This window comes from Aethalodelphis obliquidens, unplaced genomic scaffold (assembly GCF_003676395.1).
Source record: "Aethalodelphis obliquidens isolate GAN/ISIS:26980383/991018 unplaced genomic scaffold, ASM367639v1 scaffold93, whole genome shotgun sequence".
Classification (NCBI taxonomy): Eukaryota; Metazoa; Chordata; class Mammalia; order Artiodactyla; family Delphinidae; genus Aethalodelphis; species Aethalodelphis obliquidens.
Genome location: NW_020838037.1, coordinates 659,984 through 685,579, shown reverse-complemented (window position 1 = coordinate 685,579; position 25,596 = coordinate 659,984). Strand labels below are relative to the sequence as shown.

The window sequence follows — 25,596 nt, the reverse complement described above, 5'->3', positions numbered from 1 at the left end:
TTTTGGCTCCCTGGCTATGCCTCATGTGTGTACATGAGTATTCGTAATCATTGCAGATTCAAACATTTCTATCAAAATGCTGAATGTTATGTGGCAGTATGAGTACCACAACTATAAATTCTATAAAAATACTAGAACATATATATTTGGTAGAATATGAGTATTTCACAACAAATTACTTTTAAATTAGGAAAAACTTTAGGTGAAAGAGAAACTGCTTATTTCACTTGCCTGAGAATTTCAAGAGTTCCCCATCCATTGTGTTCAAACTAATTTGTACAAGTGTTCAAAGGTTTATGCTGTGAGATGCAAGAACCACCTAGAGGGGTGGGATAGGGAGGGTGGGAGGGAGGGAGACGCAAGAGGGAAGAGATATGGGAACATATGTATATGTATAATTGATTCACTTTGTTATAAAGCAGAAACTAACACACCATTGTAAAGCAATTATACTCCAATAGAGATGTTAAAAAAAAAAGAAAAAAAAAAGAAGTAGAGACACAGATGTAGAGAACAAATGTATGGATACCAACGTGGAAAGGGGGGGTGGGGGGAATTGGGAGATTGAGATTGACATATAAACATTATTGATAGTACATATAAAATAGATAATTAATGAGAACCTACACTATAGCACACAGAGCTCTACTCGATGCTCTGTGGTGACCTAAATGGGAAGAAAATCCAAAAGAGAGGGGATGTATGTATATGTATAGCTGATTCACTTTGCTATACAGTACTATACTCCAGTAAAAATTATTTTAAAAATAAAAAAAAATTAAAAAATGAATTATGCAGCTAATGACTTTTACATTTTGTGTACTGCACTCTATTCTTGTTTGGCTACAAGCTCAATTGTTAGCCCTTCATTTTAAAGATAAATTTTGACTATGGGAAATGACATCAGTGATTATTAGTCTGTAGGTAGAGGTGATGTGATTATATATTCCTTTTTAGTATATAATTTATCTACCTTGAAGTTTTCTGAGATGTGTGGGAAGAGTACCTGAGGGCTATTATGTGTTTTTTTCCCTTCTATATCATCATTGCTGTTTTCATTCACTTTTGTTTTATCTTGTTGCCTCTGTCATAGGGAGCTGAAGGTAAAAGTTTAAAAACTTACATGTTTTATTGAATATGATAGTAAAATAAGTGGGTGATCTCTAGATATAGACATTGCTAACTGTGAATTTCACACACATCTAGGAAGAAAAAAAATTAAGTGGCATAAGTAGGGAGAATGTTTACAAGGGCTGACTAGGTTTTCTTTGCAGAACCTTATTTGATGCATGAACCAGTGATTAGGTCAAAATTCAAAGTTCTTCTATTTAATTTCTTACTCTAATCTTGGTACTCTTATGTTTATCTTGTATTTAGCATGGTACCTGATACTTAATGGATTTTCAATAAAATGCTCAGAATGAATGAATGGATATTCTTATTTAATTATCCAATTATATTATTTCTTTTTTTGTTTGATTTTTTTCTGTGTTATATTTGGTTCAAACAAAATATTTAGATTTCATACCCAGCCTGTGAGAGATACTTTCAAGTATGCAAACCTGTTTGAATTTTACTTACACCTGCCATCTGAAGCAAAACTTCAGAATAAAGTTGTGTTAAAAAGAGAGCAGGGCTTCCCTGGTGGCGCAGCGGTTGAGAGTCCGCCTGCCGATGCAGGGGACACGGGTTCGTGCCCCGGTCCGGGAAGATCCCACATGGCACGGAGCGGCTGGGCCCGTGAGCCGTGGCAGCTGAGCCTGCGCGTCCGGAGCCTGTGCTCCGCAACGGGAGAGGCCACAACAGTGAGAGGCCCGCGTACCGCAAAAAAAAAAAAAAAAAAAAAGAGAGCAGATGGAAAAGTATTCTTCTGGAACTCCTTGAGTGGCCTATTTATATTTTAAGAAGTTAGGTAAATGTAACAACTCTCCTCCCATCTCCAGTATAAGTTTGCTTATATTTTCTGTACAGTTTTCTCTCAGGTGAGAAATGTTTGTCAGCAAGTGGGCTACTGTCGCCAAAAATGCACTGCTGGGAGATGGAATGAAAAATCTTGCTCCTCAAATATCACTTCAGGACAGGATCTGAATATCTAGAATTATGAGCATCTCATAAAGTTGAAAATTTCAGCTTAGAGTAATTTAGGAAGTAGGGGAGCTGGAAGTCTCTTTGAAGGCTGGAGATTTGTTGTGGCTGTTGTGGGGAACTGAGAAAGAGTGAGCATTCTTATAAATAGAACAGTGAGAAATCACTTCCTATACAGGCTTTATTTGAGGCATGTTAAACAGTTCTTCATCTGAACTAGTGGTTATCAAACTTCAGTGAACATAAGAAATACCTAAAGGAAATCATTAGAATGTAGGTTCCTAGCATAGTTCACTGTGCTATACAGTAGGACCTTGTTATTTATCCATTCTATATATACTAGTTTGCATCTGCTAACCCCAAACTCCCCCTCCATCCCTCCCTTACCTTCCCTCCTCCTTGGTAACCACATGTCTGTTCTCTATGTCTGTGAGTCAGCTTCTGTTTTGTAGATAAGTTCCTCTGTGTCATATTTTAGATTCCACATATAAGTGATATCATATGATATTTGTCTTTCTCTTTCTGACTTACTTCACTTAGTATGATAATCTCTAGGTCCATCCATGTTGTTGCAAACGACACTATTTCATTCCTTTTTATGGCCGAGTAGTATTCCATTGTATACATGTACCAAATCTTCTTTATATATTCATTTGCTGATGGACAGTTAGGTTGTTTCCATGTCCTGGCTATTGTGAATAGTGCTGCTGTGAACATAAGGGTGCATGTATCTTTTTGAATTATAGGTTTTTTTTTAATTATAGTTTTGTCTGAGTATATGCCCGGGAGTGGGAATGCTGGATCATATGGCAACTCTATTTTTAGTTTTTTGAAGAACTCTATAGTGTTTTCCATAGTGGCTGCACCAACTTACGTTCCTGCCAACAGTGTAGGAAAGTTGCCTTTACTCCACACCCTCTCCAGCATTTGTTATTTGTAGACATTTTTACCGATGGCCATTCTGACTGCTGTGAGGTGTTATCTCATTGTAGTTCTGATTTGCATTTCTCTAATAAATAGCGATGTTGAGCATCTTTTCATGTGCCTGTTGGCCATCTGTATGTCTTCTTTGGAGAAATGACTGTTTAGGTCTTCTGCTCATTTTTTGATTGGGTTATTTGTTTTTTTAGTTGTTGAGTTGTGTGAGCTGTTTGTATATTATGGAAATTAATCCCTTGTTGGTTGCATCTTTTGCGAATATTTTCTCCCATTCTGTAGATTGTCTTTTTGTTTTGTTTATGGTTTCCTTTGCTGTGCAAAAGCTTGTAAGTTTGATTTGGTCCCATTTGGGGTTTTTTTGCTTTTATTTCTATTGCCTTGGGAGACTCACCTAAGAAAACATTGGTACTATTTATGTCAGAAAATGTTTTGCCTATGTTCTCTTCTAGGAGTTGTATGGTGTCATGTCTTATTTTTAAGTCTTTAAGCCATTTTGAGTTTATTTTTGTATAGGGTGTGAGGGTGTGTTCTAACTTCATTTATTTACATGAAGCTAACTTTCCCAACACCACTTGCTGAAGAGACTGTCTTTTTCCCATTGTATATTCTTGCCTCCTTTGTTGAAGATTAATTGACTGTAGGTGTGTGGGTTTATTTCTGGGCTCTCTATTCGCTTCCATTGATCCATATGTCTGTTTTTGTGCCAATAGTACACTGTATTGATTTCTGTAGCTTAGTACTACTGTCTGAAGTCTGGGAGGCTTATGTCTCCAGCTTTGTTTTCTTTTCCTCAGGATTGCTTTGACAATGCTGTTTTTTTTATGGTTCCATATAAATTTTAGGATTATTTGTTCTAGTTCTGTATAGAATGTCATAGGTAATTTGATAAGGATCACATTAAATCTGTAGATCGCTTTGGATAGTATGACCATTTTAATAATAGTAATTCTTCTAATCCAGGAGCATCCAAGAGCATATCTTTCCATTTCTTCAAATCATCTTCAGTCTCCTTTTTTAATGTTTTATAGTTCTCAGCAAGTCTTTCACCTCCTTGATCAGGTTTATTCCTAAGTATTTGATTTTTTGGATGCAAGTCTTAAAATAGATTTTTTTTTTACATTCCTTTTCCAATATTTCATTGTTAGTGTAAAGGAATACAGCCGATTTCTGTATGTTAGTCTTGTATCCTGCTACCTTGCTGAATTCATTTGTCAGTTTTAGTAGTGTTTGTGTGGAGTCTTTATGGTTTTCTATATAGTGTATCATGTCATCTGCATATAATGACAATTTTACCTCTTCCCTTCAAATTTGGATACATTTTATTCCTTTTCCCTGTCTGATTGCTCTGTCTAGGACTTCCACTACTATGTTGAATAGGAGTGGTGAGAGTGTCATCCTTGTTTTGTTCCAGAATTTAGCAGGAAGGCTTCCAACTTTTCAATGTTGAGTATTAATTTAGCTGTGGGTTTGTCATATGTGGTTTTATTATGCTGAGATACGTTCCCTCTGTACCCACTTTGGTGAGAGTTTTTATCATGAATAGATGTTGAATTTTATCAAATGCTTTTTCTGTATCTATTGAGATGATCATGTGGTTTTTGTCTTTTCTTTTGTTGATGTGGTGTATCACATTAACTGATTTGTGTATGTTGAACCAACCTTGTGAACCTGGGATGAATCCAACTTGGTTGTGGTGTATGGTCGTTTATATGTTGTTTGATTTGGGTTACTAATATTTTGTTGAGAATTTTTTCATGTATATTCATCAAAGATATTGGCCTGTAATTTTCTTTTTTGGTAGTGTCTTTGTCTGGTTTTGGTATCAGGGTGCTGGTGGCTTCATAGAATGTCTTTGGGAGTGTTCCCTTCTCTTTAATGTTTTGGAAGAGTTTGAGAAGGATTGGTATAAGTTCTTCTTTGTGTGTTTCATAGAATTCACCTGTGAAGCCATCTGGTCCTGAACTTTTGTTTATAGGGAGTGTTTAAAATTATTATTATTACAGATTCTATTTCACTTCTAGTGATTGGTCTGTTCAAATTATTTATTTCTTCTTGATTCAATTTTGTTGGGCTGTATGTTTCTAGAAACTTTTCCATTTCTTCTAGGTGTTCAAATTTGTTGGCATATAATTGTTCATAGTATTCTCTTATGGTTATTTGTATTTCTGTGGTATTGGTTGTTATTTCTCCTTTTTCATTTCTTATTTTGTTTATTTGGGTCCTGTCTCTTTTCTTCTTGGTCAGCCTGGCCAGAGGTTTGTCATTTTTGTTTACACTTTCAAAGAACCAGGTCTTGGTTTTATTGATTTTTTTTCTATTTCTTTTAATCTCCATTTTATTTATTTCCTCTCTGATCTTTATTATTTCCTTTCTTCTGCTGACTTTAAGCTTTGTTTAAGTTAGACATTATTGATTTAAGGAATGGGGGAGAAAACTGAACAGGAACAGGTTAATGTATTATTGGGTGTTTTTTGAGGGTTGAGCTGAGGGTGACAATAATGAATTTGTAGTCTAAACTGAGAGGATTAGTATGACTTGGAACATATTATTAGCTGTTTTTTGAGTGCCCAGCTGAGGTTGGAGATGATGAATTTGTAGCCTAAACTGAGAGGATGAGTATGACTTGTAGAGGTATAAAATGGTGAAAGTATTTATTGTATATTAAAAGGCCTATATGTCAGATTGAGTTTGCGCTGTTAGGGGACAATTTAATGGAAGAGGGTTAGGGTTATGTCTTGGGAAATAATGAGAGTGAATGTCAAATGGGGCAGATTGTAATACTCAGCGGCATTTCTAGCCTTCTTGTGTTGGACAGAGATCTGATGTTAAGCTTATTTAATATATATCTGGGTCCTGTTCTTTCACTATTCTTTCTCACAGAATAGATGATTGGTACCACAGGTCCCCGTCTACCAGACTGATGACTAGTAATTAGTTGGTCTTTGAGAAACTCAGATCTAGCTTCTTGATTACTATATACATTATGTTTTAAAAGTTAGAACTAATACTTGAAAAATAAGAATATTCAATTACATAATTCAATGCATTATTTATGGGCCCTAGTTGTTACACAATAAAGTTTCCATGGCTCAGACTTGGTACATTGCTTCTTGAGTATGAGAGCCTATGGGATTTAGAGTAATGGGTGGCTACCAAAACATTTCCTAATGTATTGGAGAACATAGCAGATTTTTTTTTTTTATCTGAAAAGGTAAAAATTAGTTCCAGTGAATCAGTCTAAATAAACAGTCTAAATAAAACATATGCAGTATCAATTCATGAGTAGATGAAGTTCAATAAAGTACCCTTAAGAGTTAAACAATTTTCATTTTGTTAATCAGTCTTTGATAGTCCCAAAGACTCTCCTGTGTGTTTCAGTGCCTCAGTGTCATCATTATGAGTCAATTATCACTGAGCTATAGATGTGTGGACATCCTGGTAACTGGAGTGATTGATTGATTGATTTTTTCATTATTTTTTTCCTCCAGTTTTTTTTGAGATATAATGGACATACAGCACTGTATAAGTTTAAGGTGTACAGCATAATTATTTAACTTATATACATCATGAAATTATTACCACAATAAGTTTAGTGAATATCCATCATTCACTAAACTTATGGATACAAAATTGTATATGGATACAAAATTAAAGAAATAGAAAAAAATAATTTTTCCTTGCGATGAGAACTCTTAGGATTTACTCTCTTAACAACTTTCATATGTAACACACAGCAGTGCTAATTATATTTATCACATTGTACATTACATCCCTAGTACTTGTTTGTTTCTTAGTGATTCGATATTTCTATACATTTAAAAATGATCATCATGATAAGGCTAGTTACCATGTAAGTGGAGTGTTTTAGATAATCAAATGCTTTACAATATGAAATTTCCTCTACATAGGAGCACTAAAGAACTAAATGGTCTTTGCGGTCTCAAAGAGTTAATATGCGTGCTCAGTTTCTCCTCTTCCACCAGGGAGTCTCAGGCAATGGGAGACAAATTAGGCATGATTTGAAAAAAAAAGGTTTTGTTTTGTTTTTTTAACTTTAGAGTTCTGTGTATAATTTGGTTAGTGCGCTTGTCTTGTTTTTTCTTGAAAAATGCCTGTTAGTGTATGTGTGTGTGCAGGATGGGTGGGGAGAAGGGCACTGGTGGACAGAGGCTACAATGCAATTAATGCTGCCTTCTGTTTTTTATTTTAATTTTACTTCGGGGAAATAACTTTTCTGGCTCTGTTTCCCATCTCTGAAATCATATGTAATAAGACTAATTTCTCATTCAAGGGTAAATATGTAGTAAAATGTGAATAGTGAACTGAAGACAATGTGTCTGTTACTAGTTGCTTTGTTATGCTGCTGTGCTGATTGCTTGAGGACTAAGGCATTGTTTCAAATTCCTTCACTCTCTACATTCTGGGAAAAGCACAAGTTTTAGAGTCAGACACTAACCCTGGTCATTATATTGTGAATTCTTGGATAATCCTCTATAAGGCTCATTTTCTTTATAAAATGAAGGTAATAATTTATAGGATTATGAAGATTAAAAGTATAATGTGTACACAGTAATTGGAATACAGTAAATGATCAATTAATTTTGGTGGCTTTTATTAACTGCTTCTTATCAGCATCTTACTGACCTGTATATTGTAAATCACATCTCCTGGTAACTTGAGTTTCCTCCAGCCACATCTTTTCCAAAACATATAGAAATTTCCTTCTTTATGGTTGTTGCTCAGCATTCTCCTGCTTTTTATGGGAAATATTTTTTAACTATCTTGGGTGTACATTTCAGAGTTATGAAATCTCCTAGAAATTCCTTCCCAGAAATCTTAAAAATAAATGTATTCTTACTGGTCACCTTACCCCTCACATTCATTCATTCATACAGCATTTATTTAGCAAATGAGTACTTGTTAACTCATTAGCATGCACTCAATATGCATTAAACACACAGAAGAAGTGGGGCATTCAGACAGAAATTTGATATGATCCATTTGGATTTAAAAAATGTAAAACTGCTTTTTAAAAGTTACCAAATAATGTGCATGACAGCTATTTTTGCCCCTCTTTTTCATCCTATCCCAACCTTTCCTTATTTGGCATATGGACATATGGAGGACATATGGACAAACGAAGGGTCTGTATGTAAAAGATCAGTTGAAACTGTAATGAAGATGATGATGCTAGTAATAATAACTGCTGATTTACCATGTGCTGGGCACTGTACTAAATGCTCTACACATTTTATTCTGTTTTCATACTCACAACAGTAATGCAGGAGTGATGCTTTACTGTGGTCTACAAGTACCAAGAGACTACCTCTCTGACCTCACCTCATGAACTGTAATCTACACTTACGGTTCTATAGTACACTCCTTGAACATTCCAGGAAAGTATTATCTTGCCTCAGGACTTGTATTCTATATCCCCTGTGTCAGAAATACCCCCTCAGTCTAGTTCTCCACATGATTGGCCTTTTCTTGGCTTTCAGATTTCAGCTCAGTGTCACCTCATCAGACAGCAGCTCTCCCCCACCAACCATTCTCTTTAACGTCATTGTTTACTTCGACCAGCACTCACTATCAGAAGTTATCTTTTTATTACTTACTTATTTATTGTCTTCCCTCACTGTAATTTAAGCTGTGCAAGGGCAGGAACCTTGTCTGAGTTGTTCATAGTGGTCTTTGTAGTGCCTAGAATAGTCCTGGCTAAAAGCAGGTTCTCAGTACCTCTTTATTGACTGAATAAACGTCATTTTGAAAGAAGTCTTAGTACCTAGAAAAGAAAGAGCATAGTTAAAAAAAAAACTTACAGGGTAGAAGAAGAAGAATTAACACGTGTTAGGCAGCTACTGGGGATCCAACATTAAGTGTTTTCATAATATGTATCATTGAATTTTCAAAATAGTCTTATGAGAGATTGAGAGAAGTTGAGTGACTTGCCTGTGATCACAGTTAATTACTTTCTGATGGAGAATGAGATTAGAATCTTGGTCTGTTTAGCTCCAAACTCTATTTCTTCCACATTTGTATATTTCACCCCCTCTGAGTGTGGTGGACATTGTGATGTACTGCCTAGATGCCCCTACTTTAGTAATGATGGACTTACTTCCCTAGATGCTAGGAGTACTGCTGACAGTGACCCTCAGCTGTCAGTCTCCTATACGTATTGCCTGGACTGAAAAGAGATGCCTTGCCCAATGTCATTCCCCATTCCAGTGGCTAATCAGCATATGGATATGAAGACTTGCCCCTTTTGACCTAATTCAGCCAACTTTGAAGGTAGAACTCCACGTAGGGTCAGCGGTGGTCTCCACTGAGATAGCATCACAGTCCAACTTCTTCCTTTTTCATGGGTATTGATCCCCAGAGTACCCCTTAATAAGCTTTCTGCATTCTAATCTTCTCAGAGTCTGCTTCCCAGGGAACCCTGCCTACAATAGTGTGTTTGAGAATTGTGATGGCATTAATGAAAGTGCAAAAATCAGCAATGGGAAGGAGGTATTTGGAAGGAATATAATGATAACCTTGAATTTGGATTTTTTGAATTTAGGTGCAAATGGTTGGCTCTGGACTGTGAGTTCTTTGTGAGCTTTGTGTTATTGGTTCACCAGCCTCAGCACAGTGCCTGTCATACTGTAGGCAGAAGACTCAATAAATAGACCATTAAAGATTTAGCATTGGAGTTTGGGGGGCAGTTCATGGAGGTAATAGCAAATATATTGAAAATTGACAAGCTGTCTTATTGAAAGAGAGGAAAAATAAGAACAGTAGAGAATTGAAAAGCAGTATAGAAAAGGGAATCAGAAGAATGTAGGTGCTAGGATGCATTTTTGTTTGGTTGTGTGGTGGGAGGTGACTGGAGAGCAGCTGGAAGCAAGTGTTGTAATGGTTGATATTTGAAAAATGATGTGAATTTAAGACTGGTACTTTCAAACCCAGTACGAATGAGGTTTCTGGTGGCCTTCAGAAGTGATGTCAGTCGTGCAACTGAGAAGGAAACCTGTTTATTGAGATATAAAGAGAGAATATATGATGAGTAAATAAAGGATATCATGGGCATAAATTTGTCTTCCAAGACATTTGGCAATACAAGTAAGGAGAGGTAATTGGCAGGGCCTGTGAGGCCAAATCAAAGTTTATTAAAGAAATGGAAATTCATGTTTGAAGGTAACAGAATAGTCAAAAAAGCTGTAGATGGATGAGATAAATAGGCTTTGGGAAAGGATAGAGTTGATTTAGGGCCATTCTGTAGCTTCTTTGCCAAAAGTAAGGATACTTATTTCTCTGTACCCAAGGGGAATACAATATGGCATAGTAGGAGTATAGTGCAAAGACAGCTATCAGATTTTGGTTTTATTTACACCTAATTTATCACGATCTTATCTTGATTTTATCATTATAACTCATTGGTCAGTAATTTTGTCAAATTTAAATTGCAGTTCTCTAGGTATACCTTAGCTGTTGTAGCTACACTGACCATAGGATGTCAAATGAGGTCTGAAATGTTAGTAATTCATTCTTCAGAAATTTTGTATTTAAACCATGAAGTGTACATTTTTGGGTATATTCCATTGTAAATCACTTTTTGAAAACTTCAGATTTACTCTTATTCTTCTAAAGATAAGACTTTGTAAATTGATTTATGCTTGTACTAGCTTGTTCTCTTTTAGTTTTAAAGGTAATTTGAGATACATATTTTATGTATATATACCATATTCTTACCATCTCTGTGTCTGATATGACTTTGTTTAACATTGGACCTCTTTTTGACATTGATGAAAAGGTCTCTAAAGGAAGGAACTCTTGAGGTATTAGGAGCCAAGTGAATAGGACTCTACTTTGTTGTTATACTGAATATATTTTACACAGTTGAAAGGTGGTGTGGAAGGCAAAATAAGGCCAAACAAGACATACACAATCAAACGGCGCTTTTTGGCCCTCTCCCTTTTCATTCCTGGGGGAATTTTACTCAATTTCAGCAAGCAAGGATTTTTGTCTATTTTTATATACTTCCAAATCCCAAGTCTACTAGTGCCTGGCATGTGGTAGCTGATCAGTATTTGTTAAATGATTAAATTTAGAGTGAATATAAAGATATTTATTCTAACTATACTACACAACTATACTAACTATACTACACAAATAAGAAAGAAGTAGGATGATAAATACAAATGCACTTTAGAAAAATAAAATCAGTAACAGGAACAACAAAATAGACAAAACATATTATACAAATGTAAATAATTATTATATCCTATTATCCTTTATTCCTTCATCATATATTTACTATACATCGTCTATACATGCTTGACTTTATTGTGTCCTGAGCCAAAACATAAGATCTATGGAGCACAAAATGGCTCTAGTCATCTGCAGGGTTAAAAAATAAAAAGTATTTTATTGGATTTTTATCCAGTATTTTACTGGATTTTCCTTAAATACTCTTGTAATATGCTACACTAGTCAATTTACATTATATATTAGCAAGTAAGAATACATTTTTTCTACATGATCTAAATATATATATTTTTTAAAACTAACAGTTTATTAAACAGATATTTGTTGTTGGCCTCTTCTGTGCCAGGAATTTGAGATGTCTCAATTATAGAAAATACTTATAATCTGTGCTCCCCACTGCCCCCCTCTCCCCCCTTACCAGTTTTTCTTGTGATTCTGTTGCAAACATTTCAGGGATAAAATTTAAGAAAGATTTTATCTTTCTTCTGTAGATCTCCACAAAAGAAAAATATATCTCTTTTAAAGCCTGTTGACCAAATTCTCAGTGCAGTGTTTCTCTGAGCCTGTCTTCCAATTTCATTTTTTCCTTGTGTGATTGGTTTAATTTGCGTATGGGAGATAATTTGATTTTTGAATATTGTGTTACAAATATTTGGTTTCTAACTTAAGGAATTTATTTGTTTTCAGAAAGGAAAGAATGCAGAGACCCTTACAAATTGTATTTTTATCATATATTTAGATATAAACCTGAGTTTACTTTAATAGCATGTTTGAAATCTATATGTTTATCTATCGATCTATCTATCTATTATTGATTATATAGGTCAGAAAAGAAATGACTCTGTCTGATTCTGAATTTAAAAATTTAATTCAGTAGAAATCTGGAGTAGGTATACTTACTCTCATTGTGTCTTTTTAAAAAAATTGCCACAGTAATGAAAATGTCTTTTGCCTCCTTAACAAAGAATCTGCCTCCAAAGGCATTTATTTTAAGCAGTGATAATGATGAGATGATTATGTTGTAATGGAACAGACTGAGGGAAAGAATAAATTTTAGCTACATATTACTGTAATTCCATTTGAAACTTCAGGCAGATATGAGGAAGTTTCTAGTGTGGTTGCTGGTGAAGAACGATTTATTGTTTCCTCCTGATATAAAGATCAATAAACACTTTGTAGACATGACATCATTTGCAAGCTATAAAGCCTCCCTTTTTTTTCCCCCCTCTTATGTTAACTCATTGCCATTATAAACACATTTCAAAGAAAACCAATCTTTCCTTTTGCTCTGAATTGTTCTTTCTCCAAAAGTGTGCTTGCAAAGTACAAACCTAACTTTCCTGCTGAAAGAGAATGGGTGAGCTTCTTCCACAGCTTGCAAGGGGCTAGCTGTGAGAATTGTGGTGTGTGCTGCCTGCTGGTTCTTTAAGCACTTAGGCAGTTGTCTCCTTATTCAGCTGCATTCTTGGGATGGGAGTGGGGGAGGATGGAAGAAATAAAATACTACTTTAAGTTGTAAATATAATTTTCCACCATTAACTTAGCATTCTTGACTACTGAGAAATATCTCAGTCTCAAATACATAGTTAACATAGATACCCAGTTATTTTGATTATAGCAATGGGATATATTAATCAATGGCATTAATGATGACTATAATGAAATGAACAATTCCGTTGGATATGTAGTTGGAAAAAGCATTTTACTACAAGTTACCCCAAGAGACATAAGTTTTCAAAGAATACACTTTCATTTTTCAAAGAATACACTTTCAAATACAGGTCAATTAAAATGTTACAGTTATAAAACTATAAAATGTGAATCTAAAATTAAGATCAGAACAACAATTTTTAGCCATTAGATAACGTATTCAGCCACTTTATGTGATCTATAAGTCAAATCAAGATATGACTGTCTAGAAACATCTTAAAAACCTAAAGTAACAAAGTTTATTATTTTGCTCTTCCAGAGTAACTAGTAGAAACAAAAGCAAAATCATATCAATGTCAAGCATATCACAGTTTCTGCCTTGGCATTTTACACTAGTGTAAACTCTGATATATTATGAATTAAGTTTGAGAAAAAATTGTAAAGTATTTACTTTTGGTAGTCTTTATTCTCAGTCTCTCTCTCCCCCCCTCCCCATCTCTATCTCTATCTATCTCTATATATCTCTATCTCTATCTCTTTCTCTATCTCTATCTCTTTCTCTCTTGATTCCTGTAGCAAAACTCCTTGCCACAAAAATCTGCTATGAGTCTCTCCCACCAGACAAATTGGACTATGTGCATTTTACATACCTTACATTAAATTATTAATTGAAAAGTACTTCTTTTTTTTTTTATTTTAAGCGCCTCTGCAGGAGTGAAAAGTAAGTTTTGGAGGGAGCCTTGAGGGGATGGATAGGATGGGGATAGCTCTCTTGGTGCTCCTAAAATCAAATTTGTTGTCTGGCTCCACAATGCTGTGACATATATTGACGACTATACGAAAATGTGTATGTCTGGGCACGTCTTACACAGTCATATGAAGATCTCTGTAGACACAGTAAATTATTTAATATTTTTGGTCTGTATGAATGATGTAGATATATTGGTGGATAAAAACAAATAATAATAACATATAGAACCTTTGATTATGTGGCATATGTTGTTCTTATATTTTATAATGCCTAGAGATTACAGAGACTTGTTACTTAAATGAATAATTTATGGATTAATATGTATTATGCCAATTATGGATGCCCCTGCACTGAATTTGCCTTGGAAATTCCAATTAAGAGCCCTTATGCATGCAAGGAAATTAAAATGATTTTTTAAGACTGAAAAATAGTGAATGATAGCTAATTATTACCTTGTTCCTAAGCATCATATCATTAAAACTCTCTGTGGTTTGGTGTGAATGTGTGTACATGATTTGTGTGGGTCAACATTTGATATTTGTATAGCTGAATGCCAGAGCAAGATACTTAAAACTCTTGTAGTATTCTAGAAAGAATTTGAGAAAAAAAATACTGTGCCAGAAACATTTCCCTTCTTCTGTAGGCAACTGTTTTTACATCATTTTACTCTCTGCCCCTTTTCCCCTAATCTTCTGTTAGGTAGGTAAGACAAACAAATGGCTAAGAAATACTACATAGATAAAAATTTGGTTCTAATGTGAGCAAGTTTAATGTTCTTTGCTGGAGGTCTTCTGCAATGACCTCTATATCAATTCACATTATTATAACCAATTTTGTAATAAATGGCTTATTTTGATTAGTTAGTTTTTAGTGTGAGCAGATTTGAAGAGAATTTTGAAAAACCAGGGGCTTTCGCCAGATGCATTTTTTAACATCTAAAAACACGAAACATTAGTGACATCATTTTTTTTCTTCTTGATTTTCCCCACTTCAGGACTATGAGAGAATGATGTGCTAATCTATACTTTCCATACAGAAAAACCACAAGAAATAAGTGATATCTATTTAGAGCTTACAAAGCATGCTTTATAATACTCATTTCGTCACCCTAATTCACTCAGGAAATGTATGAAGTAAGGAGGTCCAATTTAAGGATGAGAAAACCAAAGCTCAGAGGGGAACAGTAACTTGCCTAAAGTCAAGAAGCTTGTAATCACCTATTTTAGTGCCTGGTTTTCCTGTTTCAGGTCCTAAGCTCTTTTCACCATGATGTGTCTTTCAACATGTCCATGAATTGTTCAATAAAGCATTTAGCAATATACAATGTTGTTCACATAGATTCCCTATTTCCTATTTTGCTTTCCATATGTTTCGTACTTTGTGGCTTGTAAGTGGTGGCTGATAGCAATTTCCTGTTGGTTTTCTTGAACCTTACCTCCTGTCACCAATTGTTTAGTTCCTGACTGTGTTGTGAGTTCATATAATATAGACCTGTGTTAGAAATGACAAAGTGTTCTTTCTTCATCAGGGCTCTGTCTCTAGGCTGACCTAGTTTGCCTGTCCACTGTCATGTTTGTATGCTCCAGGCTCCCATGGGTGAGGCAGCTATGAACGGAGTGAGCCATCCTCACTGCCAACAGCTTAACTTATGCTGCAGAGTCTGGGAACAGCAAAGACATTGCTAGTCATATGATTTCCGAATATGAAGGAAGTCATGATTATCATAGAAATAGTTATGTTCGTAAGGGTATACATTTCTCTTCACAGATCATACATAATTATGCTGTAATTAAATAATTTACTAGAAGGAATGAGGAAGCAATATAATAGATATTATATAATGGAGTGATACCTAGGTTAAAAAATGTGCTCAGGTAGAGTTAAATGAAAAAAATAAGACTTTTCATGTCATGCAGTATTAGTATTCTTTGACTTGCATGTTTTTTGCAGAAAGAAGTGTGATTATTCTATACCTCTAGCTTAGGAATGTAGTTCATCATAAACATTGATGACATGGCAGTCATTATCTGCCAAACATCTGCCTAGTAAGCAGATTTCATATCTGTTTGGATCATCAGATTATAGTCAGCACTAGATCTGATTATATTTAGACCCTTGTTGAGTTTTATCTTCCAAGAGAGGTTGAAGCAGTAGAGCTGAACAGGACAATCCCTGGGTAGTATTTTGATGGTTTCGGCATATTTCAGCGTCTGAAACTTTTAAACTCCAAGGACTTGGGCTTGTCTGAGTCCTGAAATAATCAGACTCTTAGCCACTGACTGGATAAACAAAATGCCCATGGCACTTTGGTTGGCGTCTGAATGACAGTTTACTTTTTCAAAGTGAGCAATAACTGTGAAATGAAGCTTAGTACTCAAAGTCTGCATGGTCAGCACTTTTTTTACCTATTCAGGCTACATGAGGAGCCAAGTCATAACCAAAAGTTTGCTTTAATCCATGGAGAGCCAGAGCAAAATGAATTTCATGCCAAATTCTTTAATCCAGTTTAAGGGTCTATCTGGTTGTAGGGAAGGCCTTGACAATGAGACCTGATACTCCATATTCATTCATGAGACTCTCATTTTAGTTAAGATGGTTGAAGAATTTTCCTTACCTTAAGAATAATTTATCTCAATGTGATAGAGGACCAGTATGCCCTTGAACAGTATTAGAGGTAATGTTTCATAAACTATTCCCCCTTCTCTTTCCTATGGGTTGCCCTCTCTAATTTCACCCACTTTCTATTGCTCGGTAGCCTACTTTGTTTGGAGCTATACCATGGCTGGTATTTGAAGGTAATTACCAGTCACTCATTTACAAACTATTGTTTAAGCTGGTGCATTTAGGGTTAACAAAACATTTCCCTGTTTTATGAGTTAATTTTATAACTTAACTGTCAAAGAGAAATATCACTTCCCTCATTTCCAGGCTCTTGTTGGGAAACACCTCATTGTAACTTCTAGGTACTGGAAACAATAGGGAATTCTTTGGAAATGCTCAAGTGGAGGCTGCAAAGATATTTTAAAAGGCTAGAAGTTATTTCCTGACATGAAGGTCATTGCTAAACCTGACTTGAAATGGCACTAATTAGCTTGGCAGCATATAATTGGCATCTTTGGGCTATGAGGCATGCCTAGCAACAGTCCTAGGTGTTAGACATAGTCAGTTTAGTTCAATTTAATAATTTTTTGACTAGCTCCTCATCAACATATTTTTCATATAACACATATTTGTATACTACTTCATAGTTTTATTTCATTTGATGCTTACACCAACCCTGAGAAACAGTTATGCTAGGAATTCCCCTAATTTATAATATAGGTAATAGCGGTTCAGAAAAATAAATGCTGTATCCAGAATTATACAGTCTAGCTAAGACTTAATTATCCCTTTCAACTATAACCTTTTCTGCCTTGATAAATATAGAACATTGTATTTCAGTTTAGAGGAGAAGATTAAAAACTTGGCTTTTGGAGGCAGTCAGATATAGATCAGACACTTAATAGACTTAGATACTTACTACCTAAGTGACTTCGGGCAAGTTTTTTTAACTTCTCTGGGTTCAATTTTCACATTTATAAAATTGGGGTAAGACTTTTTCCTCTCCTACAGGATTTTTGTGAGGATTAAATGAGTTGGGGCATGTAACTTGTTGGACCAATTGTTTGACACTTAGCACTCAACTTCTATTATAGCGTTGAATCCAGAAAGCTTACTCTTATTTCACTTTGTAGATTGAGTCAGCCTTGTGCCATCTGTGAGGTCCTGTTTGGTTTAAGGGTTTAGGACTGAAGTCATGTTTCTCCAAAGGTCTGCAATAAAGCAATATCAATTTTCCTGAGATGTCTAGAAGTGGTATCATCTTGTCTCATAGTCAGGATTTTTATTCAGACAGCCAAGTTGGCTAAGATGGTGACCAGGAAAGTATGTTTCTCCTGAAGTTTCCCTATTAAGAAGTTAATGATCCTACCAGAACTATTTAAATAACAACATTTATAAATTTGGGGAAAAAATTTTCAACATTGTTTTCATATCTATTACAGAAAAAATAAAGGGAAATAAGGGATTTCAGTTAGGTACATGGAATAACTTACTAATGGTCACCAAAGTGAGATAAATTACCAATGGAGGCAGCAGCTTGTGGAAGAAATAGCATAGGAGACCTAAGTTCTTGTCTAGTTGACATCTCTTTCCAGCATGTAGCTGAGGCAAAACACCTTAACCTCTCTGAATCTCAGCATTTTCATCTGTAAAATGTGGATAATTATATCTGAGACTTACAAGGTTGTTGTGAATATATAATGAGATGAAGGAAAAGAAAGTGATTCGTAAACTGTGAAGTGTTATACAAACTAAAGGTGGTGGTATTATTTTCTGGTGTTCGTTGAAAACAGAAATTCTTGGATTACTTAAATGTGCTCTTGCCTGAGGTGGAGAAGAACTAATAAATAGCCCTTTGAATCTGTTTCAGTTCAAAGAATATATGTTTTCAGATTAAATCAGTATTGATGGTGTTAGGTCTTGTCAAACTGAAATTCAATTGCTCTTTTGGAAGGGCATTAAAAAATAACAAAGGGGAAGATATTTGGAAAGCAAAGATATTTTGTATAGAAAGACTTAATTATCACATTGAGTATATGTTAAATATATTCAGTTTAAAATTAATAATTAAATGGTAATGAACACTGTGCTCTGCTAATTAGAACTTACTTTTTTTTTTTTCCACAGCAGACAACCGAGCATTGCTTTTGTGCGCTTCTTTCTAATTGTATTTCAAGTTCTTTCCAAAGCAAGGCCCTTGGATACCCCAGGTTCAATATGCCCCTGGGCCTGGTCCACTGCTGTCTTGTATTCATGTGTGGGTGTTCATTCGTTCACCAACATTAAATCCCAGGATAGGTGTGATAAAACAGGACTCCCTCCTCCATGGCCCAAGTCCTTTGCTGGTTTCAGAGGTGGACGGCGGTCTTTGCAGAAAACACACAGGAACTTTTTCTTGGAACTGAAGTGGGATAAAAAGTGCCTGCCTTGAACATCACCATTTTCCCTGACCCTTCCCCTCCAGTTTCTGAAGATACAGCAGAAAATAATCTTGCTTGAAGATACTGGGCAACAATTCCATAAAACAAAAACACATGCTTCCAATGCACTGTGCTTTCCGATATGCTGGGTTTAGTTCAGCTGCCGGATGAGCTGATTGATGCGTTCACCTCGATAGCCAGGTGAGCCCACTTCCTTGAGGAAGCCCACTCTATTCTTGGTAGCGTGACGGGCCACTCAGAGTTGGGAAGGGCGCAAGAACCCTGAGATCACCTGAAAATTCTTCCCTGGGAAGGCAATTTCGTGAATGAGGTCTTCCAAGCAAATGACACAAAACTTCCCCAGGTGCTCCTCAATCACTGTGTTGTCTGTCAAAGGGATGATTTTATTCTTGACCTTGGCTTGTCCACGTTTCAAGATGAGTTCCCGAACTGACTTCAAATTTGGAAATCCCCAGGTCACATAAGGTTCCACTATATGAAGCATTTTTATGGTTTGAGGAGTTACTTGCATAAAGACACCATTGAAAATCTTATTCAGGCTAAGTCTTGCAATGGTCCTCTGCACCAGTAAACTCACCCCATTAATCCTTTTTTTTGTTTGTTTTTTTGCGGTACGTGGGCCTCTCACTGTTGGGGCCGCTCCCGTTGCGGAGCACAGGCTCTGGACACGCAGGCTCAGCGGCCATGGCCCACGGGCCCAGCCTCTCTGCGGCATGTGGGATCTCCCTGGACCGGGGCACGAACCGGTGTCCCCTGCATCAGCAGGCGGACTCTCAACCACTGCGCCACCAGGGAAGCCCCCCATTAATCCTTTTGATGCATAAAACAAAGGCCAAGGAATGTTTATCTGGCACTTCCAAGCCGTGAGGTTTCACTTCTAGTCGTCTGAGTTGCACCCTGTCACGTAGTTGCCACCAGAAATCATGTAGGAACCATTCTAGTCGCTTAAACTTGATCTCTTTTCCTTTCCTCTGCTCCTTCCTTTGCAAAAGCACCTGCTTTGCCTAGGTGGCTTTCAGGGCTTGATAAGCCTTCCTCTTTTTCAGGAGAGTTTTTGGAACCAAAGGGATCTTTTTTCTTGGCTCTTCCTCCACCATCTTTCCAACTCTAGAACTTACTTCTAATAAGGCCAAGGTTATCAGTTTGAATCCCATTGTGGGTCAATTAGCATAATATCAGCCTTCACCCTAAGCTTTCATGAGGTCACTCAAATGTGTACCTATGTTCACAAGGAGAATAAAAGTGGAGATTGGACGAAATCATGCAGATTTTCAACCAGTATGTATAGAACTATATATTATAATGTATCTCCAACTTTTATTTTTTTCTTTTAGCATACTTACCATTTTTGCTTTTTTTTTTAAAGGTGTAATACTCTTTTTTTAAATTTATTTATTTATTTTTGGCTGTGTTGGGTCTTTGTTTCTGTGCGAGGGCTTTCTCTAGTTGTGGCAAGCGAGGGCCACTCTTCATCGTGGTGCGCGGGCTTCTCACTGTCGTGGTCTCTCCCGTTGTGGAGCACAGGCTCCAGACGCGCAGGCTCAGCAGTTGTGGGTTACGGTCTTAGTTGCTCCGCGGCATGTGGGATCCTCCCAGACCAGGGCTCGAACCCATGTCCCCTGCATTGGCAGGCAGATTCCCAACCACTGCGCCACCAGGGGAGCCCCATTTTTGCTTTTTGTAGTTAATTATCTGGACTACCAATTTTGTTTAGGAAATTACTGGTGTAGTTCACAGATGATATTCCAAGTTTCCTGAAAGGTGGCTTAATCTCTGGTACATTCTGACCCTCTGTTTACAAGTGCTAACTTTGCAATGCTTTACTTCAAATGACCCTGAGAACTATGAACTTCTTATATGTGTTTTTTAGATGGGAAAATGGAGGGATTTTTTTCCCCAAGGTATTTTACTCCCAGGTGAAGAGATTTTGGCTAATTTTATAAAAAGGTCAGTAGCACAGCTGGGCTTGAAATACAGAGGTCCTGACTCAAGTTTCTATATTTAATTTGCGGTGTTTTTTCCTTTTTGGCTTATATATAGTAAGTTTAGTCAAAGGCTGGGAAAATTCATATTATGCCTGGATCTTTAGCAAGACTGACAATTACTACAATTACATGTCTTTCAGAAGTACCTATGCTGGTTATTTGACGTGACTTATTATTTTGACTAGTTTTGTTAAAAATACCAATCATATAATTTGATCCATTGGTGTCTACAGGCCTACCCATAAAGATAGGGTATCTAACATTATAATTTTGATCACTTTAAGTGAAGAAATTTGGCATATCATATCCTTATAAGCAAAATGCTCTTATGTTATGAAGAAAGTAGAGATCTTTGGATTGTGATTTGGAGGATGATGAAAAGGTTCCTTGCTCCCTAATTTATCTCTCACTGACCCTCCTATTTACCAAAATTCTACCTTTAGTGGTTCAGACCATCTTATATGAAGTAGGAAAGCCCATTTATACCATCATTTACCTTAGTAAGGATTGAGGATCAAGTTTTTTAAGTAGGATTCCTCCTGAGTACCATCTGGGGTCAGGGTACTAAGAGGATTTCAAATTTTGATGAAGGAAGGAAAGAGAATATGCAATGATGATTTTTGGAGACCTATTCTGGGAGTTTAGATGATGGTGGTGGGGATTTGTCCTATCAGAATGCAGTGTAACTAAACTGGACACTCAGAGGGTAGGGAAGAGGGTGAGGGAAAGCTAAGGATGGGAAAGTGAAAGTGTATCTAAGACAAGATATTCATGATTTTTGCTTATGGTCTTGTTTGTGTACATATGTTTAAAGAACATTAAGTGTGTTGTCAAGAAGCAAACAATTAATTTGAAACCATGTGATTCTTCATTTTTATGTTGATGTTAAAAAAATGCTTTCTTATTATGGAAGTTTCCTAGGGGAAAAAATGCTCTTTTTGTAAAGGAGGGCTTCTAATCTCTCTAACTTTGATTCTTTTTTAGTCAAATGGTGATAATATCAATCTAACTATGTCATTGGATTGGTGCAAAGATCGATTGGGATAATATGCATTAAAAACATGAAATGTAAAGTGCTGAACCAAATACAGGGTGTTAAAAATTATGTGCAGTACAGGTTGGAGATTAAGTGCTTGGATTCTGGAACGGACTACCTGAGTTTCAACCCTGGCTTTGTCTCTTTTTACCTGTTGACATAGGACAACTTAAACTTTCTGTGTCTCAGTTTTCTAATCTGTAAAATAATAACCTATCTCATAATGTTAATGTGAAGATCAAAGGAGTTAATATATGTAATGGGCTTAAAGCAGTGCCTTGCATAGATTAAATGCAACAATCGTATTAATTGTTGCATTGTTATGTATGTGTTAGTACAAAATTGAATACTGACATAAGTGCATGGGAGTGAATTACTTGGAAATGCTTCAAGCAATATAGTTCTCTGTTTACCTAACAAATCATATTTAACTATGAGCTATTAGTGGAACTGTGTTGATTTAGCAGTTATGTGTGAACATCTTTCAGAAGCTTTCTTCTTTTGATATTTGAGTAAAGAAACTACTCTCATTAATGCTGACTTATTCAGGTAACTTTTATAGAGTATTGGTCTTGATCATCATGTTTATATCTTACATGAAAGGTTTTCAACCCTGACTAACATTAGAAGCAAATGGGTCTGCCAGTTGTATTGGAAAGTTTGAGGGTGGCACTCAGGCATTGGTATTTTTTAAAAGCTCCCCAGGGGATTTTAATTGTAGGCAGAGTTGAAAATCACTGGCCTAGAGCAATAGTAATTAATTATATATCCATATCATTTAGTTTCTGACACTGAAATATATTTTTTTCATACTTAAATAAATAAAATGACATGGCTATTTATGGATGTTTCTTTAAAGGCAGACCTATTGTTTCCATTAATTCTGTAGCTTGTGGTTTTGTGTTACAAAGCAGAAATGAGAAGTTTATTTTAAAATTATCTGTGGAGTTTTGTTTGTTTGTTTTTGGCATGATGAAGGCTGTATATACTTTAAAAATATATAGGATCACAGAATAGTAAAGGTGAGAGGGACCCTCAAAGCATCTAGTAGAAATATTGCACACTTTGAAGCCAGTCCTGGCTTGCAGTGACTGATTCACTTACGAGCTATATGATCTTGGGCTACTTACTTAATCAGTCTGAGCCACAACTTCATCTCTGTAGAATTGAGATGTATGTGTACTTTGTACGATGACAACTGCATTTCATGTGATACACACACACACACACACACACACACACACACACACATCTTGACTCCCTGACTCCTGCCTGATCCCCATACCATCTGGTGCAGATATCTAGAGCAGAGACTGTGTGGGAGCCTCTGCAGGGCTGTCTGAGCTTGAAGGGCCAGTTGCTGAGAGCTGCTTCCTCCCACTACTCAGGGATCATTTCTCTGGCTCTTTTTGGATTATTTCATGGCTGGCTGTTTGGATCCCATGACTTTTCATGAGCATAACATTTAGTCTGTGGGGGTCAGTCACTGCTAAGTAGAGTGAAGCTGTTAATGAGACTAGAGATGAAGACGGCTTCTTGTTGCCACATGATGGAAGCTTTGGGTACTTCCTCTTTGAGCCCTAGACAATACATGTGCAGGACACAGATGGCTGCTTTCTCTTTCCAGCTGTCTTCCTGTCCATTGCTTCTTTGTGTTGAGTAGAGACAGTAGGAAGCTACTATCTCTATCTTAGTTTGGGGGAAGGAGAGAAAAAATTACAGACTTCTTTGATTTTCTTTTGTATGATAGGGACAGTGGATTTTGTCTCCTTCCCAACCCTTGTCTTTCAGATCCTGTAGCATATGGCTATAAACATATTACATCATCCAGCTCGCCTGTTGCACATTCTTTATGTCATAAGAAGGAGGTTCACGGGTTGTTTCTAATTAGTTATAAAGTATAATGCTTGAGGTATTCATCTTAGCTATGGTACATCAATGTCCTTCCCACTTATAGGCCTGGATTTAGGTCTATTCTCAATCTTCTGAGATTTCTGCTTTTGTCACCATCTCTCTGGACTGATCTGAAGGTTTCATTGGAAATATTTATAAATTCAGCTACCATTTTCCTATTTTCCCCTCAGCTGGAATAGGCACCATCTTCTCACTATTAGTATTAGTGGTAAGTCTATTGATTTTTTTAGCTGATGAGGATCTTGAAACATTACACTTGTGGGGTGGGTGTTCTAACATAAACTTTGTACTCCACTAGATTTTGAGACTCTTGAGGGTAGGAACCCAGTGAACATAGTCATAACTATCATTTATTATGCACCTACTATGTACTAGTGACTTCGGTTTAATTATTTCAATTAATTCCCATAAAAATAATGTACACATAAGGAATCATTTCAAATAGCTTAAGTAAACTGCCCAAGGTCTTCTAGTTCGTGAGTAAGAGTTGGATTTTGAACTCAGTTTGATCTTAAATCCTCTTTTCTAAATCATCTTTCCAAACTCCTTCTTAAAGAAAGGATAGATACAGATAAGAGGGATGGGATTTTGGTCTGTTGAAGGTTGGATGGAACTGGTATGGAGTTTCATTCTTAAAGAAAAGGAGAGAAGATCTGCAGATCTTCAGAGCCCTTGCTTTTCCCACTAATCTACACTGACTTGCATCACTGGCGTACATTGACATTTAGTAAATGGACCCTACAACCCTCAAGGCAGAAGTCACCCCTTCAGAAGGCTTTGGCCCATGTGCAGGTCTTCACTTTGTGCTTTTTATTCATGCCAGAGAGGCTCAGATTATGTGAAGATGTCTCAGAATCAGGCAAACTTTGAAGAAGATTGGAGTGAATCCGTGGTAATAGTCCATGGTGAGGAGTCAGGTCTGTATTGAAGTCAGCCTTGGCTTTCTGAAGATCAGGGGATACTCTGCAGTCAGCCTCTATGCTTACAGTTCAGACCACCAGAATGTGCCCACTGGATTTGGCAAGCAGTAGGAAGTATATAAATCTTTATGAAGTTGAAGCTTTGTTGAATGTGCCCAGAGAACATTTTCCATTTAATGTATTTGGAAACTATAAATATAATTCCCGCTGGGGAGTAAAAGTAATTGCTTCAGAAAAGAAAAAAGTCAGTTCTTTAAATGGCTTAACTCCTTTCACAAACATTTGCTTTTTTTAATGACTGGGAAATTCCTGGTACAGGAAAATAAAATGTCCTTTGGTACAAAGGAGGTCATTCTGGTCTTAACTGACCCTGTGCACTCTAGTTCCTGTTTTCTGTTCCATATTTTGTCACCAGAGGTTATTGGAAGGATAATTCCTCTGTGGATTTTCACTGCTTTTAGGGCATGTTGCCAAAGAGAAAGTTATCTTGGCTCAGAAACTGCCAAAGCAGTTCAGAAGGCTCAGATCCCAGGGGTACTGAGCCAGTGACTGATAATGACTTGATTTAGGTTGGCCATGGGTTGGATTTTTAAAGCACACTTTTTATGTGTGCTAGGTTTGCTGTGTCTGCTTCACCCTCTTCAGATTTTTCAACAGACTCATTGCTTCTTGAGTCAGGAATGATTTTCCTTTCCTAGGCATGCTATTCTACTTTGATTCTATTCTTATGAACAGAAACATCTGTACCAGTTTGAGGCCTCATGTTCCTCTTTTTAACCTAGTATAAAGGAAAAACAGCTGTTGAAAGAAGTTGCCCTGTATCTCTTTCTTTGAACACTGGAGGCTGATTTCTCCTAAAATTAATTTCTGAAATGGCTTGGCTAAAGTGAAGAATATATCTGAGCTCTTAGATTTGCTCAGTGAAGATGTTCTCCTAAATGGTAGTGTAGAATAGTTCTCAGTGGATGCCCTTGATTTAATTGAAGCTCAGTTTCCTCAAGCTTTAAAATAGCCATTTCCAACCAAG

At 36.4% G+C, this 25,596-nt stretch overlaps 1 protein-coding gene and 1 pseudogene across 2 annotated transcripts in view; one reads left to right on the top strand and one right to left on the bottom strand.

Annotated features, from left to right (window-relative positions):
• Window positions 1-25,596, top strand: part of GUCY1A2 (guanylate cyclase 1 soluble subunit alpha 2) — a 431,189-nt gene that overhangs the window by 5,518 nt on the left and 400,075 nt on the right. The gene's annotated exons all lie outside the window — the stretch shown is intronic.
• Window positions 18,787-19,811, bottom strand: LOC113614284 (60S ribosomal protein L7-like 1; annotated as a pseudogene).